Source organism: Zootoca vivipara, chromosome 14 (assembly GCF_965207765.1).
Source record: "Zootoca vivipara chromosome 14, rZooViv2.hap1.1, whole genome shotgun sequence".
Taxonomy (NCBI): Eukaryota; Metazoa; Chordata; class Lepidosauria; order Squamata; family Lacertidae; genus Zootoca; species Zootoca vivipara.
In genome coordinates this window covers 2,218,301-2,237,093 of record NC_142597.1, presented here as the reverse complement: position 1 = coordinate 2,237,093, position 18,793 = coordinate 2,218,301, and the positions used below count along the sequence as shown (strand labels likewise).

Sequence of the window (18,793 nt, the reverse complement as noted above, 5' to 3'; positions counted from 1 at the left end):
GGGCCAAACAGAGACACCTGGAGGGCCACACCTGGCTTGGGGCCAAGGTTCCTCAGCCCTGTAACTAGAGAGTAAGCCCCACTGAACTAAATAGGATTTACTTTTGACTAGATGCGCTTTCATTTGCACAGCATATGGTTTTGTCAGCTCTCCAAAGCAGGCGCTCGTCAGTCAGTTTGTGTCAACAAATTCCATAGGAATCACTGCACTGTCTTTTGCAGGCAGCTAAGAGCCCAGCGGTACCTCAGCAGATTTACTGTAACTTAAGCTCTTGTGGATGAGAGCCAAACCTGTGCACAAGGTAAGAAGAGGTGACCCTGCACTTTCCTTGAACACATTTGGGCATTGCACAGAAATGTCACAGACTTACTGTAGCTCCTACATTTCAGGGGCTTTGGGCTCCCCTGCTTATATCCTCCCCCCACCCCACCCCACCCCGGAATGGAGGAGGCCTCATGCTGCCAATGGAGGCAGCTCTGGAGTCCACAAAAGATCACAGCACAAGTAAATCTCTTAGTCTTTAAGATGCCAGGAGGCTCTCTGCTCTTTCTGCATCTAAGAAGAACAGTCTTCCCTCCCCATAAATGCTTGCGAAAGTTGCCCCTTCAAGCCAAGCAGGGTGCAAAGTAGCAAGGGGAGAAGGGGGGCTCCTTCCTCTGAACCAGCCTTAATAAGGGAAAGGGTGGGGGTGGGGTGGTTTTTTTCGGGAACTCAATAAGAAACAGGCATCTCAGAGGGATTCTGGATGCCTGTTTGCCCTTTGTCCCAACCTTTCAGAACAAATAGAATGCAAACTTTAACAGGTGGCAGCTTACAGTATAGGGACAAGCAAGCTCAGCTCCTAGCTTCATGGGAGGATGGGCAGAGTCCTCAGATCTGCCCCCCAGTCCCAATTCCAAATACTGTACCCTGTAGCTCTCCACTTTGGCGACTGGGAGGGGGTGCTGCTGACCCTTTGCCTTAGCCAACCCAAGCACAAGCCACAGAAAGATCACCCCGTGCTCTGGTGCAGCCAGTAGTTATTTTAGAGTAACTACCACTCAGCCTCAACTACTCATACACTGCCTGCTACCAGAGTGCCTGATGCTTTGCAAGAGAGAGAACACTCTCTGCCCTCAAGGAGCTTACAATCTTCATTCTGATAGCGCAGGGAACAAGAGGGGAGAAAGAAGGCCGGAAATTCAAGCTGAGACCGCGAGCCAAGGCAGCTCAACATTTCGACTTCGCTTTCGTGAGGGGTCAGGATTCAGGGGTTAAAGAAAAGGCTTCAACGGGCAGGCGTTAGGATTCCCATTTCGCCCATAAAGGGGTTTGTCTAAAAACAAAAACGTACCAAGTCGATCCCCAGAATCAGCTTAGCCGCTAAACGCAGGTCGACTGTTCACAGAAAAGAGCGTCGCTGAGCATGCGAAGAGCGCCCTTGCCTCCCCATCTCCATCAGGCGCTAATCCTCCGCGAGCTGCGATTTCCAGCCAGCAGGATGCGACGGAGCAGCTCGCCGCTCAGGCCCTCCGGTGTTTCCGAAAGCGACTGCAAGGTGGCCCAGCCGAGCCTTCTCCGCTCCGCTCTCCCGGCGCAGGTGGGGACCCGGACGGGCGGCGCGGTACAAACGACTGCAGCGCCCCGCCTCGCCCTGCTCCCAGCCCACGCTCCGCCCGCCAACTCCCTTCCTCCGATCCACGGCGCCCGCCAACCCCCGCCTCGCCGCCCAGGGCGAGCGCTGCACCGCCGGGAGCCCGACGCCGGGGGCGATCGCGGACCCGGTTCAGCCGCAAAGCCGCGGGAAGTTGGCAAGCTTCTCGCTGAGACCCGGCCGCTGCCCCCCCCTCGCCGCCCCCGGGCTAAAATTTGCCCACGGAAGACGAGAGCGAGGCGAGGGCCCGCCGCCTGGATCCGCTCCTCCCGGCCCGCGATAGCCCGCGTCTCCAGGAGGCCCCGGCGGCCAAGCGCAAAGTTGGCGAGGAAAAGTTTCTGCCGCCGCCCCGCCGAGTTCGACCGACTTACCGCTCCGGCTTGGTTCCTCCCGGGCCTCTCCAAGGCCGGCGGCGGGAGCTGCAGCCCCAGCAGGGCCTCGCGCGCCCCCAAGGAGAAGCAGCTCGCCGCGGGCCCGCAGGCTCCGGGAAACAATAGGCGGGCAGGCGGGCGCCTCGGCGGCTCTCCTCCGACTCGCCTCGCCGTCCCGGCTCTGTGGGCGAAGCGGCAGCCTCCTCCTCCTCCTCCTCCTCGGCTCGGCTGGGCGGGCGGCGCGCCAAGAGCTTGCAGCGGACGCGGTGCGCTCTGCGTCGTCGGCTTTCTCGCCCTCCGGAGCGCGGCGGCGGCGGCTTCTCGCTGAGGCAGCCGGACGGAGCCGAGGCGGCGAGTGGCTCCCGTAGCGCAACGCCGGAGCCGCGAGGGAGCCTCGCCCGGAGCCCCTCCCCCACCTCGCGCCCGGCCCCTCCCCCTCCCCCCCTCCGGCTTCTCCGCCTCCGCCGCTCGGCCCGGCCTCCTTCCTCTCGGCCGCTCCGCTCGGCGGCTGCTCCTTCGCTGCCTGCCGGGTGGGCGGCAGCGGGGATCCGGACCCAACCGGCGCTGCTCCCGAGCAGCAGCAGCAGCAGCAGCAGGTGGTGGCACTGGCAACCAACGAACCCGCCTGTCCTCTCCCTTGCGGTGGAGTCAGAAGGCATTCAGCGGGACTTGCTCCCAAATCTGGCCGCGATCCTCACCCCACTTACCTGGGAGTAAACCCCATTGACTCCAGGAGGACTTGCCGCTGAGTAGACGTGGTTAGGCGCGCGCGCTGCTAGCGAGGATAGGCGCGTCCGTCTCATCGGCCGGCCATTTTAGGCAGGTTTACTCAGAAGCAAGCCCGCTGCTGTATCCCATGGGGTAAGCTCCGAAGTCCCAAATAAGCCCCCCAATTTGAGGTCGCCAATTGCTTGGCGCAGGTCTGACTGCAAAGCGCCGGCCCCGCTGCGAATTCGCCTGTTGCCTCGGGGCTGCCGAGGTGCCCTCGGGGCTGGATTTGGGGCAGGAGACCAGGGACCCCTCAGCACCTGGAGCAGAGGGTCTCTCAAACGCAGCAGGGTTGGCAGCCCAACTTTTGAAGGAAGGGAAGCCACCTTCCGATCTCAAGAGCTCTCTCCCCAGAAAGACCATTCAGTCTAGAGTTGGGACCAAGAACTAGGAGACCAAGGCTCAAATGCCCCTGCCATAAAGTGCACCTTGGGCCAGTGGCTCTCAGCTGAGCCTACCTCACAAGGTGGCTGAGAGGATAAAACGAGCAGGGAGAACCAAGTATGTCACCTTGAGCTCCTTATAAGATGGGTTATAAATGCAAGAGGTAAGTAAGATTGCAGCTAATAAGGTTGAAGTCCTGGCTGGGCATGTTGTTGTTTAGTCGTTCAGTCGTGTCCGACTCTTCGTGACCCCATGGACCATAGCACGCCAGGCACTCCTGTCTTGCACTGCCTCCCGCAGTTTGGTCAGACTCATGTTGGTAGCTTCGAGAGCACTGTCCAACCATCTCGTCCTCTGTCGTTCCCTTCTCCTAGTGCCCTCCATCTTTCCCAACATCAGGGTCTTTTCCAGGGATTCTTCTCTTCTCATGAGGTGGCCAAAGTATTGGAGCCTCAGCTTCACGATCTGTCCTTCCAGGGAGCACTCAGGGCTGATTTCCTTAAGAATGGATAGGTTTGATCTTCTAGCAGTCCATGGGACTCTCAAGAGTCTCCTCCAGCACCATAATTCAAAAGCATCAATTCTTCGGCGATCAGCCTTCTTTATGGTCCAGCTCTCACTTCCATACATCACTACTGGGAAAACCATAGCTTTAACTATACGGACCTTTGTCGGCAAGGTGATGTCTCTGCTTTTTAAGATGCTGTCTAGGTTTGTCATTGCTTTTCTCCCAAGAAGCAGGCGTCTTTTAATTTCGTGACTGCTGTCACCATCTGCAGTGATCAAGGAGCCCAAGAAAGTAAAATCTCTCACTGCCTCCATTTCTTCCCCTTCTATTTGCCAGGAGGTGATGGGACCAGTGGCTATGATCTTGGTTTTTTTGATGTTGAGCTTCAGACCATATTTTGCGCTCTCCTCTTTCACCCTCATTAAAAGGTTCTTTAATTCCTCACTTTCTGCTATCAAGGTTGTGTCATCTGCATACCTGAGGTTATTGATATTTCTTCTGGCAATCTTAATTCCGGCTTGGGATTCATCTAGTCCAGCCTTTCGCATGATGAATTCTGCATATAAGTTAAATAAGCAGGGAGACAATATACAACCTTGTCGTACTCCTTTCCCAATTTTGAACCAATCAGTTGTTCCATATCCAGTTCTAACTGTAGCTTCTTGTCCCACATAGAGATTTCTCAGGAGACAGATGAGGTGATCAGGCACTCCCATTTCTTTAAGAACTTGCCATAGTTTGCTGTGGTCGACACAGTCAAAGGCTTTTGCATAGTCAATGAAGCAGAAGTAGACATTTTTCTGGAACTCTCTAGCTTTCTCCATAATCCAGCGCATGTTTGCTATTTGGTCTCTGGTTCCTCTGCCCCTTCGAAATCCAGCTTGCACTTCTGGGAGTTCTCGGTCCACATACTGCCTAAGCCTGCCTTGTAGAATTTTAAGCATAACCTTGCTAGTGTGTGAAATGAGCGCAATTGTGCGGTAGTTGGAGCATTCTTTGGCACTGCCCTTCTTTGGAATTGGGATGTAGACTGATCTTCTCCAATCCTCTGGCCATTGCTGCGTTTTCCAAACTTGCTGGCATATTGGGTGTAGCACCTTAACAACATCATCTTTTAAAATTTTAAATAGTTCAGCTGGAATATCATCACTTCCACTGGTCTTGTTATTAGCAGTGCTTTCTAAGGCCCATTTGACTTCACTCTCCAAGATGTCTGGCTCAAGGTCAGCAACCACACTACCTGGGGTGTACGAGACCTCCAGATCTTTCTGGTATAATTCCTCTGTGTATTCTTGCCACCTCTTCTTGATGTCTTCTGCTTCTGTTAGGTCCTTACCACTTTTGTCCTTTATTATGGTAATCTTTGTACGAAATGTTCCTTTCATATCTCCAATTTCCTTGAACAGATCTCTGGTTTTCCCCATTCTATTGTTTTCCTCTATTTCTTTGCATTGCTCATTTAAGAAGGCCCTCTTGTCTCTCCTTGCTATTTTTTGGAAATCTGCACTCAGTTTCCTGTATCTTTCCCTATCTCCCTTACATTTTGCTTGCGTCCTCTCCTCCGCTAATTGTAAGGCCTCGTTAGACAGCCATTTTGCTTTCTTGCATTTCCTTTTCCTTGGGATGGTTTTCGTTGCTGCCTCCTGTATAATGTTATGAGCCTCCATCCATAGTTCTTCAGGCACTCTGTCCACCAAATCTAAATCCTTAAACCTGTTCCTCACTTCCACTGTGTATTCATAAGGGATTTGATTTAGATTGTATCTTACTGGCCCAGTAGTTTTTCCTACTTTCTTCAGTTTAAGCTGGAATTTTGCTATAAGAAGCTGATGATCTGAGTTACAGTCAGCTCCAGGTCTTGTTTTTGCTGACTGTATAGAGCTTCTCCATCTTTGGCTGCAGAGAATATAATCAATCTGATTTCGATGCTGCCGATTTGGTGATATCCATGTGTAGAGTCGTCTTTTGTGTTGTTGGAAAAGAGTGTTTGTGATGACCAGCTTGTTCTCTTGACAGAACTCTATTAGCCTTTGCCCTGCTTCATTTTGAACTCCAAGGCCAAACTTGCCAGTTGTTCCTTTTATCTCTTGATTCCCTACTTTAGCATTCCAATCCCCTGTAATGAGAAGAACATCCTTCTTTGGTGTCATTTCTAGAAGGTGTTGTAGGTCTTCATAGAATTGGTCAATTTCACTTTCTTCAGCACTGGTAGTTGGTGCATAAACTTGGATTACTGTGATGTTAAAAGGTCTGCCTTGGATTCGTATCGAGATCATTCTGTCATTTTTGAGATTGCATCCCATTACATCTTTTGCCACTCTTTTGTTGACTATGAGGGCCACACCATTTCTTCTACGGGATTCATGCCCACAGTAGTAGATATGATAGTCACCCGAACTGAATTCGCCCATTCCCTTCCATTTTAGTTCACTGATGCCCAGGATGTCAATATTTATTCTTGCCATCTCATTTTTGACCACATCCAGCTTACCATTATTCATGGTTCTTACATTCCAGGTTCCTATGCAATATTTTTCTTTACAGCATCGGACTTTCCTTTCGCTTCCAGGCATATCCGCAACTGAGCGTCCTTTCGGCTTTGGCCCAGCCGCTTCATCAGCTCTGAATCTACTTGTACTTGTCCTCCGCTCTTCCTCAGTAGCATGTTGGACGCCTTCCGACCTGAGGGGCTCATCTTCCAGCGTCATATCTTTTATATACCTGTTGTCTTTGTCCATGGAGTTTTCTTGGCAGGGATACTGGAGTGGCTTGCCAATTCCTTCTCCAGGTGGAACACGTTTGGTCAAAACATAACTTCTCCAAGTTATTTAAGCCCCTTCGCCACGACAAGGCAGTGATCCATGAAGGGGCTGGGCATACTTGCTTGGAACAATCTTATTTCCAAGACAGCATGTGTGTACTAAACTGGCAGGCAGTCAAAGGAATGGACAGCGCTGCCTTATACTGTACTGAAATGGCTTCTCTTCTCTACACTGACTGGCAGCTGCTCTTCTGGGTTTCAGGCAGGGTTCTCTCCCAACCCCACCTGGAGATGCGGGGATTGAACCTGGGAATTGAACCTTTTGCTTTCAAGGCAGATGCTCTACCACTAAGCTATGGCCCTTTCCTGTCTGACACTTGTTTCTTCAGATGTAAGCCCTACTGTGTTCAATGATACATAATAAGTATATGAGGAAATATCATTTAATTCCTTGGCACTTATTTCCAAGCCAACAGACTCAGGATCAAGTCTTACCCCTGGGGAAAAGACCTGAGGAAGTTGGCAAGAGTTTCTGCCATGGAAGGTGCTGAACAAAGCTCACGGCTGCCTAGAATTGCTGCTATTTATGTACCTACCGGTATGTTACGCAGAGGGTCATTTGCTCAAGCAGTTTACAACCTACTGCAGTGGTACCTCTGGTTAAGAACTTAATTCATTCCGGAGGTCCATTCTTAACCTGAAACTGTTCTTAACCTGAAGCACCACTTTAGCTAATGGGGCCCCCTGTTGCTGCCGTGCCACCAGAGCACAATTTCTGTTCTCATCCTGAAGCAAAGTTCTTAACCTGAGGTGCTATTTCTGGGTTAGCGGAATTTCTAAGCTGAAGCATTTGTAACCCGAGGTACCACTGTATAGAAATATCTTCCCTAAAGGCTAGGTGTATGGAAGCTGGTCAGTGGCCAAGGAACTCTGCACATGATGGTTGCCTTAAACTCTAGCAAGGACAGGCTCCAGGACTAAGCCTAGGTGAACCCTGCTGGTGGTTTGTACAAGGGAGTGTGGCAGCATGCGCAGTCAGAGCCACTGATTCAGTATCTTGCCAATGTCTTCCTCTTCCCTGCCTGGAGATGCCAGCCTGGGACCTTCTGCATACAAAGCATGTACTCTGCATTTACCTCCCTGCTGCCTCAGTGAACGGTGACCTATTCAGCCTGATCCTTTGCATGTTTACTCAGAAAGTACACAGAGTTGGTTAGACCTGCTCGTGTGTGTGTGTGTGTGTGTGTGTGTGTGTGTGTGTATCGGGTGGCAACCTCCATGAAATTTCAGTGCTGCAAGTCTCTCCCTTCTGAGAGTGGTGGTGCAGAATAGAGTTGGATAAGGGAATTTCTTTGCTAGGTAAACAAGATTTGTTCAATGTCTGTGGGTTGTGTGGCAGTTAAAACACAATAAGAAAAAGACAGACATCATTTCCTACTCTTTCTCAAGAGTAAATGGTTCCCAGTTAGGAATTCCTTGCCAGATAAAACCCTGACTGGCACCATTTTACTGCATCCTTGGCCAGTGCTGGGGTGGGGTGGGGAGGAAAGATTTAAAGAGTTTGCTGAGCCAGTTTTTATTTGGCACACTATTTCTTTTTCTTCCATTAAAAGAAAAATCAATAGTCAGGCATAAATCAGAAAAGCTGGCTGTATAAAACTGGACCCGAGTCATCAAGCCTTTTAGCATGAACCAAGGCTGCATATTCATTCTTTCATTCATTCACAGCAGGGGGTCACCAAGCTTTCTGGAGCCCTGAGCACATTGGCAAACTAGAGAAACTGTTGTGTGCAGCACAAATACACCACAACCAAGCACACACCAGGCATAGACGGCTTCTTTCAAGCCTTTTTGCCCCCAGGGGGGGGGCAGCAGAGGACGAGGGGAGTTTGTAAATGTCAGGGAAGGTGCCCAGGAGTGTGTAGATGTGCCAGCAGCCAAGACAGTGGAGCCAGTGATTTAAAGCATTTGCTCTTCAACCCCAAAGGCTCCCAGAGTGGCTGACACATCACAAAACCAAACTAAACCCCCAAACAGTTCCTGCTCTCGAGCCCGCTATACAGAAGGTGACACACTAAAGGAAGAGGGGATGGGATGAGGGAGATAAAGCAAGCTCAGAACTACAGTTATTGTGCTTATAACAACCAACCAGGGTGAAAACTGGTCAGGTGACCTCATGGTATAATTTGTGCTAGGTGGCAGCAGATTTCCCAGCAGGGCCTATTCAACCTCTCTGCTTCCCTCTTCTCCCTCAATGAAATGGCTGTGCCAGCATTGTTGAAGAATCCATGTGAAATTTGGTTGTGCAAAGGGGACCAATACCCCAGGGGCAAGGTGTGGGGAGTGCTGAGGGCCCATGGCCTCAGGCGCACAATTTTTGAGGGGGTGTGAACCAGGCACCCAACGCAGGCGGCCCCAGTACAGTGCAGCCCAGTGCTCCTCTCTGCCTGCCAAAGGCTGTGTCAGCCGGCTCCCCCCTGCGCATGCGGCTCAGCGCTGCCCTGGGATGCTCCAGTGGCGTCAGTGGTGAGGGCTGGGCTGGTGAGTGCTCCCCCTCCCTCCACTGGGTGCTGGCAAAGGCCACTACGCTGCCACTTCTGAAGGGAAAGTCCCCATGTGAGATCCCTTGAAAGTGCTGAGACTGGTGGCAGGGGGGCAGTTCACCCTTCCCTCCGTCCTCCTCACCACTCAAGCTACCAGTCCTCAAGGACTAATACACCTTTTTTAATTAACAGGATAAAATAAGGAGTAAGGGAGAAGGGAAACACACAAACCAATATTGTCTTTGCCAAATTATATGGAGTAGATATGACGCTCACATGTTGTTGCATGTCTCAGTCTAAAGGGCTACAGGAAGATTGGCCAGAGATTGTGGAACATTTCCAAATGATGAAATGTGATTTGTTCCAAACATTTCATGTAACACCCCCTGGGGACCCCCTCCCCAGACTGAAAAACGGGAAATGTTTTCAATAAATAAACACATGCAGAAGAAAAAGAAGCCTAGAAGCCTCTGGACCCAAGTCTTATAGGGCAGGGGTGTCAAACTCAAATTCATCGGGGGCCGCATCAGCAGTTTGGTCACCCTCAAAGGGCCGGTTGTGTCTGTAGGACTATGTGTCCACTCTTTATTATCATAAATTATTGTCACTGCATTCAATTATTACTGTTTTTTGTAATAATGTAAGCTCATTCCCGCCCCCACGCGGGTCACATTCCTGCGTCGTGGCGCGTGTGTGGGAGGGGATGTAAATGAGGGAAATTTGAACAAAAGGTGGGGATCGACGGCTTCCGGGGGGGGGGGGGCTCAACTAAACCTTCAGCAGGAAGGAGAAAGCCACTGCTGGGATTAAAAACCTGCAGATGGAAAGAGGGCTTCCCTCTCCCGCCCTGCGCACACCCAAACCCCGCTAGGCAGGATGCCACACGCTGCAACCCACCCCATGCTTTGGAGAGGGGCAGGAACATGCGGTGCAGCGCCAACTCCCTGCTTTGCTTTTGCATCCTCCCTCCTCAGCGCCAGAGTCCCTTCCCCTCGTGCTGAGGGAGGGCAGCGGATTTCCCGAGAAGGAAGGGGGCGGCAGCCCCAGCGGACGTGCATCTTCGCCTCAGAGCTGCTCTTCCCCCCACCCGCGCTGTTGTCATCTTCACCGCCGCCTCTCCCTACCGGGACTGCAGGCAGAGGAGGCTTGAAAACCTCCCCCCCCAAAAAAAAATTCCCCTCCCACCTACTCAAACCGCGAGGCGACTCCATCTGGAGCCCTACATCACGAGGGGCTGAGAGGAGGCGGCGGCAGAGCGGGAAGAGCAGGAACCCGTGCCGTTGCCGTTGCCTCCCTCCCGGCCGCCCCCCGGGGAGCAGCTCCGCCGGAACTGAGAAGCCAAAGGGCGGCTCGGGGGTGGGGGGGAGAGCAAAAGCCAGGCACCCTCCCGAGTGTCTATGAGGAGAAAACGGGGGAAGGGGGAAGAGAAACCCGGCTCCATCAAGAGAGCGACTGTTGCACTTCGCCTACTTCCCCCTCAGGCTCACTCCGCGTCCCTTTCGCCCGCTCGCTCGCCCACCTCCCGGATGCAGCCGAGGAGAGGAAGGGAAGCGGTGGGCGGCGGCTCCCCAGTGCCGCCTCACTCGCTCTCGGAGACAACAGCAAAGCCCGCCAAAAAAAAATCCAGCACTGCTCCGTCCCGGCACTAACTTTGCCGGCGGCGCCTGTAGGGCTTTCCTACCTCCTCGGCGGGCTTCCTCCTCCTCCTCCTGCATCTCACTTCCCCGTCTGGCCGCTGTGCCACCGCCTCCCTCAGCCTCATTCGGAATTGAAATTCCCTGGCCAAGGCCGTCAGCCCCGCCCCCGGTTTTGACCCTCGGCCAATCGCAGGCTCCAGAACTACTGTCAGCGGTTATTGGCGGCGGCTACGCGGGCCACATGACGAGGTCTGGCGGGCTGGATTAGGCCCCCGGGCCTTGTGTTTGACACCTGTGTTATAGGGGCTGGCTATATCCAGTTGTACCTTTGTTTTCGAACAGCTTAGTTCTTGAACATTTTGGCTCCCAAACGCCACAAACCTGGAAGTGACTATTCCAGTTTGCGAACTATTTTTGGAAGCCGAACGTCTGATGGGGCTTCTGTGGCTTCCTATTGACTGCAGGAGCTGTGCTTTGGTTTCTGAAAGTTTTGGAAGTCAAACAGACTTCCGGAAAGGATTCTGTTTGACTTCCAAGGTACAACTGTACTCAGTGGTAGAGCATCTACTTTGCCTTTAACAGGCTCTGGGTTCAATCCGTGGCATCTCCAGGTAGGGCTGAGAGGGACTTCCTGTCTGAAAACCCAGAGAGCTGCTACCAGTCAGTGTAGACAAGAATGAGCTGTGTGGACCATTGGTGTGGCTCAGTAGAAAGCAACTTCCTACAGTCCTGAGTTGGTCCTGCAAAGAATGCAGTGTAGCTCTTTTAGAAGAGGGGCAGGAAGTTCACGACAGACCACGTCTCCTGACAGGTGGGAAGCAGCTTTTGGGTGTCTGTTGGGGTTTCTGGACTACTCGAATAATCAAAGGCAGCCCCTGTTGCGCAAGACAAAAAGGAACTTGCATGATGATAAATAAATCTGCATTGACTTGGAGGACCACAGCAGTTTCTCCCTGTAGGCAAGTTGCCCAGCCAGGTGCTTTGCACAAACCTGAACCAGAAGACTCAACATGCCAACAAGTGCCAGAACTGTTAACGTGTGCTTCCTTGCCAACTTGTGCCTTTCTTTGCTGATTGCCCCTCAGCAGCAGTTTTTCAACCCTTTTAGAAATTGGATACATGAGGACCAAGCGGGATTCTTGCCTGGAAGACAAATGCAAAACAACATGAGAACAGTAATTTACATCCTGGAGTATTTAGATATGAGACCTGATAAGAAAGCTGCACTAATATTATTTGACGCAGAAAAAGCATTTGATAATGTTTCTTGGAAATTTATGGAAAAAACAATGCAATTTATGGATTTAGGAGAAACATTTAGACGTGGGATAAAAGCAATATATAGAAAACAAAATGCCAAATTGATTATCAACAATGACATATCAGAGACTTTTACAATTTCGAAAGGCACTAGGCAATGATACCCTTTGTTACCCCTATTATTTCTCATGGTTTTGGAGACATTAAAAACTACCATAAGATCTGATTCCGGAATAAAAGGGATTACATTGGGAAGTAGCGCATACAAATTAAAGGCCTTCGCAGACGACCTAATTACAGTGGTAGAATCATAGAGTTGGAAGAGACCACAAGGGCCATCCAGTCCAACCCCCTGCCGAGCAGGAAACACCATCAAAGCATTCATGACATATGCCTGTCCAGCCTCTGCTTAAAGACCTCCAAAGAAGGAGACTCCGCCACACTCCTTGGCAGCAAATTCCACTGTCGAACAGCTCCTACTGTCAGGAAGATCTTCCTGATGTTTAGGTGGAATCTTCTTTCTTGTAGCTTGAATCCATTGCTCTGTGTCCGCTTCTCTGGAGCAGCAGAAAACAACCTTTCTCCCTCCTCTATATGACATCCTTTTATATATTTGAACATGGTTATCATATCACCCCTTAACCTTCTCTTCTCCAGGCTAAACATACCCAGCTCCCTAAGCCATATTTCCTAAGGCATCGTTTCCAGGCCTTTGACCATTTTGGTTGCCCTCTTCTGGACATGTTCCAGCTTGTCAGTATCCTTCTTGTACCTTGTCAGTATCCTTCTTGTTTACAAACACAATTGGTTCCGGAAGTCTGTACTTAACCTGAAGCGTACTTAACCTGAAGCGAACTTTCCCATTGAAAGTAATGGAAAGTGGATTAATCCATTCCAGACGGTCCGTGGAGTACTTAAACTGAAGCGTACTTAACCTGAAGTGAACTTTCCCATTGAAAGTAATGGAAAGTGGATTAATCCGTTCCAGACGGGTCCGTGGAGTACTCAAACTGAAGCGTACTTAACCCGAAGTATGAGTGTAATTGGTTCCGGAAGTCCGTACTTAAGCTGAAGCGAACTTTCCCATTGAAAGTAATCGGGGATGTAAGGTTAAATTGAGAATAGTTATAGTTTTAAAAGTGAATGGATTTTGGAAAAATGTGAAAATATGGAGGCTTATAGAGGGAGTAAAAATTAGGCACGGGAAGATAAAATGGGAGTTTGATTTTTCAGTGATTTGAATATTAGATGAAAATGTTAACAATTGATTTATAAGTTGTATAAGATACAAAGGTGTATTTTTATAAAGTAAGAAACTGTTGCAGATGATAAAAAAGGGATGAAAACCGGGGAAGGGGGGGAGGGGAAGCCCACAAAATATGGTTTTACAATTATGAATGTAAGAAAAAATTTTCTGTTTTGTATTGTTTTTTCTCTTTTTTTGCCCTTTCTTTTTTCTCTTTTTTCCTATTTCTATTTTTCTCTTTTTTTGGTATGACAATAGATGGTTGGATGGATGGCCTCCTGCGTACTGCCCTGGTTTGCTGGAGCTCCCTGGTGGCAGGGGGGGGGCCTTTGGGGTCAGGGGAGGGGGAGGAGGACAGAAATCCAAGCATAAAATGGACCATCTCTGACTGTTCACATACATGGGATACTTCTGTGGCAGGGGAGGACCCATGTGGGTGGGTAGGAAGGAGGTGGAAAAGGTGTTTATGTATGTACCGTTTTTTTTGTTTTTTTGTATTTTGTAAAATTAATAAAAAGTATGTTTAAAAAAGAAAGAAAGAAAGTAATGGAAAGTGGATTAATCTGTTCCAGACAGATCCGTGGAGTACTTAAACTGAAAATACTCAAACCGAGGTGTACTTAAACCGAGGTATGACTGTATAACAACAGAAAACCCTGTAGAAAGTACATTGAAAACAATAGAAATAATGCATGAATTTGGCCAGATATCCGGATTTAAATTAAAAATAAAACAAAATTGTTAGTGACAAATTTGGAAGATCAGGAAAAACAAGAGTTAGAAAATAAGACGGGTCTATTGATAACAAAAAAATCAAGTATCTGGGAATTTGGATCTCTACCAAAAACAAAAAATTATTTGATGATAATTACACTAAAGTATGGAGGGAGATCAATAGAGACCTAGAAATTTGGGGGAGAGTAAATATATCACTGTGGGGCAGAATTTCGACTATTGCGATGTCCCTGTCACCAAAACTGTTATTCCTATTCCAAATTATACCAATAATAAGTGGGACAAGCTATTTCAAGGAGTGGCGGAAAGAACTAACAAAGTTTATATGGCAAGGCAAAAATCCCAGAATTAAGTACAAATTACTAACCAAGATAAAGGATAGAGGGGGCTTCGCTTTGCTAGACCTTAAACTATATTACAAGACGGCTTGTCTTTGCTGGATAAACACAAGCGTATTGGATATAGAGGGGAGGGATAACAGATTTGGCTGGCACAGGTATTTGGGTTACAACAAAGTGAAGCTGCATAGAGGCTTCCTTAACCACATAATTGGAAAATCTTTATACACAGTCTGGGAATAACACCAAAAGTTATTAGAACCAAAGACACCATGGTGGCTGTCACTCCAGAAGCCTTCTCGGTAAAAAAGAAAAATATGACTAGCAATTGGGTGACATATAAAGATATATTGGAGGAAGAAAATAACCAATTAAAAGTTTTGAAGAAATAAAAAAAATAGGTTTGGATTGGCTACAATATTACCAAGTAAAGGAGGTCTTTAGATAATTAAAAAAACAGGTTTGAAACACAGATATCTAAATTAGAGAAAGAATAATTATCAAACAACAGGAAAATATTATCGAAAACTTAGACATTATTAGATTGGGAACTCCAAGATGAAGAAGTGAAGGATGTTATGGTTAAATGGGCACAAGATTTTGGATTTCCTATCCTAATGAAAGACTGGGGAAAATTGTGGAAAACAGACCTAAAATTCACAGTGTGTTATTTGATAAAGGAAAACTTTATGAAAATGATTTACAGGTGGTACTTGGCCACATCTAAATTGGCTAAAATATCTAAAAATAATAAGAGCACATGTTGGAAGTGTAAGCAGGGAGAAGGAACCCTATTTCATATGTGCTGGACCTGTCCCAAAATTTAAAAAAAATTCTGGGACATGGTCTGTGAAGAACTAAAGAAAATGCTCAGAGAAACCTTTAATAAAAGACCAGAGGCTTTTTACTGGGCATTGACGCAGGTGGCGCTGTGGATTCATAGAATCATAGAATCATAGAGTTGGAAGAGACCACAAGGGCCATCCAGTCCAACCCCCTGCCAAGCAGGAAACACCATCAAAGCATTCTTGACATATGGCTGTCAAGCCTCTGCTTAAAGACCTCCAAAGAAGGAGACTCCACCACACTCCTTGGTAGCAAATTCCACTGCCGAACAGCTCTTACTGTCAGGAAGTTCTTCCTAATGTTTAGGTGGAATCTTCTTTCTTGAAGTTTGAATCCATTGCTCCGTGTCCGCTTCTCTGGAGCAGCAGAAAACAATCTTTCTCCCTCCTCCATATGACATCCTTTCATATATTTGAACATGGCTATCATATCACCCCTTAACCTTCTCTTCTCCAGGCTAAACATACCCAGCTCCCTAAGCCGTTCCTCATAAGGCATCATTTCCAGGCCTTTGACCATTTTGGTTGCCCTCCTCTGGACACGTTTCAGCTTGTCAGTATCCTTCTTGAACTGTGGTGCCCAGAACTGGACACTGTACTCCAGGTGAGGTCTGACCAGAGCAGAATACAGTGGTACTATTACTTCCCTAGATCTAGATGCTATACTCCTATTGATGCAGCCCAGAATTGCATTGGCTTTTTTAGCTGCTGTATCACACTGCTGACTCATGTCAAGTCTGTGGTCTACCAAGACTCCTAGGTCCTTTTCACATGTACTGCTCTCAAGCCAGGTGTCACCCATCCTGTATTTGTGCCTTTCATTTTTTTTGCCCAAATGTAGTATCTTACATTTCTCCTTGTTAAATTTCATCTTGTTTGCTTTGGTCTGGTTGTCTAATATGTTAAGGTCATTTTGAAGTGTGATCCTGTCCTCTGGGGATCCACCCCTCCCAATTTGGTGTCATCTGCAAACTTGCTCAGGATTAAACCACAGAGCCTAGGGCTTGCCGATCAGAAGGTCGGTGGTTTGAATCCCCACAACGGGATGAGCTCCCATTGCTCTGTCCCAGCTCCTGCCAACCTAGCAGTTCGAAAGCAAGTCAAAGTGCAAGCAAATAGGGACCGCTACAGCGGGAAGGTAAACGGCGTTTCCGTGCGCTGCTCTGGTTCGCCAGAAGCGGCTTTGTCATGCTGGCCACATGACCTGGAAGCTGTACACTGGCTCCCTTGGCCAATAACGCGAGATGAGTGCGCAACCCCAGAGTCGGTCACAACTGGACCTAATGGTCAGGGGTCCCTTTACCCTTTACCTTTATGACAATAAACATCCCTAGAATAAACAAAAGTATTTCTTTATGCAACAACCGTGGCTCAAGTATTACTATTGCACTCTGATTTGGGGCTTCCTAGAGCTACCTGGTTAGCCACTGGTTAGCCACTGTCAGGACAATATGCTGGATCAGGGGCAGCTCTGGTCTGGTGGCACAGAGCTCCTTTGTGCTGCATTGCAGGAGGGAAAGATGGCTGCGCACACACACACACTTGGCTTTTCCAAGACAACAGGGTAAAAACTGGATCCAGTAGAATATGAGCCACAGCACATCACAGAGCTGTCACTCTTCCAGCTTCCTTGTTCAGATCTATGTACTTTTCAATGTAGAAGAGCACCCCTCATGTCTAAGGGATGGGTGAACAACAAAGAATCATCTGGATGCCTGGATTCATTACACAGAGTAGCACACAGAGAGCCCCAGGAGCAAAGTATTAAACTCATAAAAATAAACAGCACAATGTTTATTTGTTAGAAATGTGTTAGGAATGCAGATTGTTGAACCTTTAGATCCCATTCAGTTGCACACAGCAGCTGACCTTTCTACCCCTTTTGCAATGAGAGACAACACACTGTTAAGTAAGTTTATTTACAGGTTCAAAATATCAGCCATGCAGTATTCCATGCAGCGGCGAGGATAATACAACCAAGATATTCTTGGTAGATTACATGATGGGGAAGAAGAAGAAGAAGAAGAAGAAGAAGAAGAAGAAGAAGAAGAAGAAGAAGAAGAAGAAGAAGAAGAAGAAGAAGAAGAAGAAGAAGAAGAAGAAGAAGAAGAAGAAGAAATGGGGCATGACCTAGCTGAGTCTATCTAGCAATACAACTCTGTGGTCCTTTACCCCTTCATGCACCAACTAGCAGTCATGCATAGTTATGTTTGAATGCAATCTCCCACAATTTGAATCTCTTGTGTTGTGGTTTGTCCTGGACCTGCAGATCTTAGAGACAAGAAATGGGTTGTAAGTAGTTTAGAGGAGGTTTCATTCTTTTTCTCCCCTTCTTGCTGATAGTGGCCAAACAGGCTTTGCTTTTGCATGTTTTTGAAATAACACAAAAGCCTGCAGAATGAATTTGAATGCAAACAAAAGTGAGATGAGGGCTTACACCATAAGCAGCAAATCTCATTTTCAAATTGCCTTCAATTCTAGATATAAAAAGCCTCCAGCAGCTTTATCTTCCTTCCTTGAAGTGGGGCCAGTTCCAGAGTATCAACTGTCACAGTATTTATATGATAGCTAATATGGCCAACTATTTAAAATTTTAAAAGATGATGCTGTTAAGGTGCTACACCCAATATGCCAGCAAGTTTGGAAAACTCAGCAATGGCCAGAGGATTGGAGAAGATCAGTCTACATCCCAATTCCAAAGAAGGGCAGTGCCAAAGAATGCTCCAACTACCGCACAATTGCGCTCATTTCACACGCTAGCAAGGTTATGCTTAAAATTCTACAAGGCAAGCTTAGGCAGTATGTGGATCGAGAACTCCCAGAAGTGCAAGCTGGATTTCGAAAGGGCAGAGGAACCAGAGACCAAATAGCAAACATGCGCTGGATTATGGAGAAAGCTAGAGAGTTCCAGAAAAACGTCTACTTCTGCTTCATTGACTATGCAAAAGCCTTTGACTGTGTCGACCACAGCAAACTATGGCAAGTTCTTAAAGAAATGGGAGTGCCTGATCACCTCATCTGTCTCCTGAGAAATCTCTATGTGGGACAAGAAGCTACAGTTAGAACTGGATATGGAACAACTGATTGGTTCAAAATTTGGAAAGGAGTACGACAAGGTTGTATATTGTCTCCCTGCTTATTTAACTTATATGCAGAATTCATCATGCGAAAGGCTGGACTAGATGAATCCCAAGCCGGAATTAAGATTGCCGGAAGAAATATCAACAACCTCAGATATGCAGATGACACAACCTTGATGGCAGAAAGCGAGGAGGAATTAAAGAACCTTTTAATGAGGGTGAAAGAGGAGAGCGCAAAATATGGTCTGAAGCTCAACATCAAAAAAACCAAGATCATGGCCACTGGTCCCATCACCTCCTGGCAAATAGAAGGGGAAGAAATGGAGGCAGTGAGAGATTTTACTTTCTTGGGCTCCTTGATCACTGCAGATGGTGACAGCAGTCACGAAATTAAAAGACGTCTGCTTCTTGGGAGAAAAGCAATGACAAACCTAGACAGCATCTTAAAAAGCAGAGACATCACCTTGCCGACAAAGGTCCGTATAGTTAAAGCTATGGTTTTCCCAGTAGTGATGTATGGAGGTGAGAGCTGGACCATAAAGAAGGCTGATCGCCGAAGAATTGATGCTTTTGAATTGTGGTGCTGGAGGAGACTCTTGAGAGTCCCATGGACTGCAAGAAGATCAAACCTATCCATTCTTAAGGAAATCAGCCCTGAGTGCTCCCTGGAAGGACAGATCGTGA

At 48.0% G+C, this 18,793-nt stretch overlaps 1 protein-coding gene across 10 annotated transcripts in view; it reads right to left on the bottom strand.

Annotated features, from left to right (window-relative positions):
* The window catches only part of FGFR1 (fibroblast growth factor receptor 1), a 100,141-nt gene extending 97,704 nt beyond the window's left edge, over nucleotides 1-2,437 (bottom strand). For 4 of the 10 annotated variants that reach the window (XM_088657717.1, XM_035139887.3, XM_088657719.1 and 1 more), the window contains exon 1: nucleotides 2,005-2,437. The gene's annotated coding sequence lies outside the window, so the exon portion shown is untranslated. Of the gene's footprint in view, nucleotides 1-1,333; nucleotides 1,808-2,004 lie in introns of those variants that run through there. The other 6 variants (XM_088657722.1, XM_088657723.1, XM_060283074.2 and 3 more) reach the window with 3 other exon arrangements.
* Nucleotides 2,438-18,793: the final 16,356 nt, after the last annotated feature.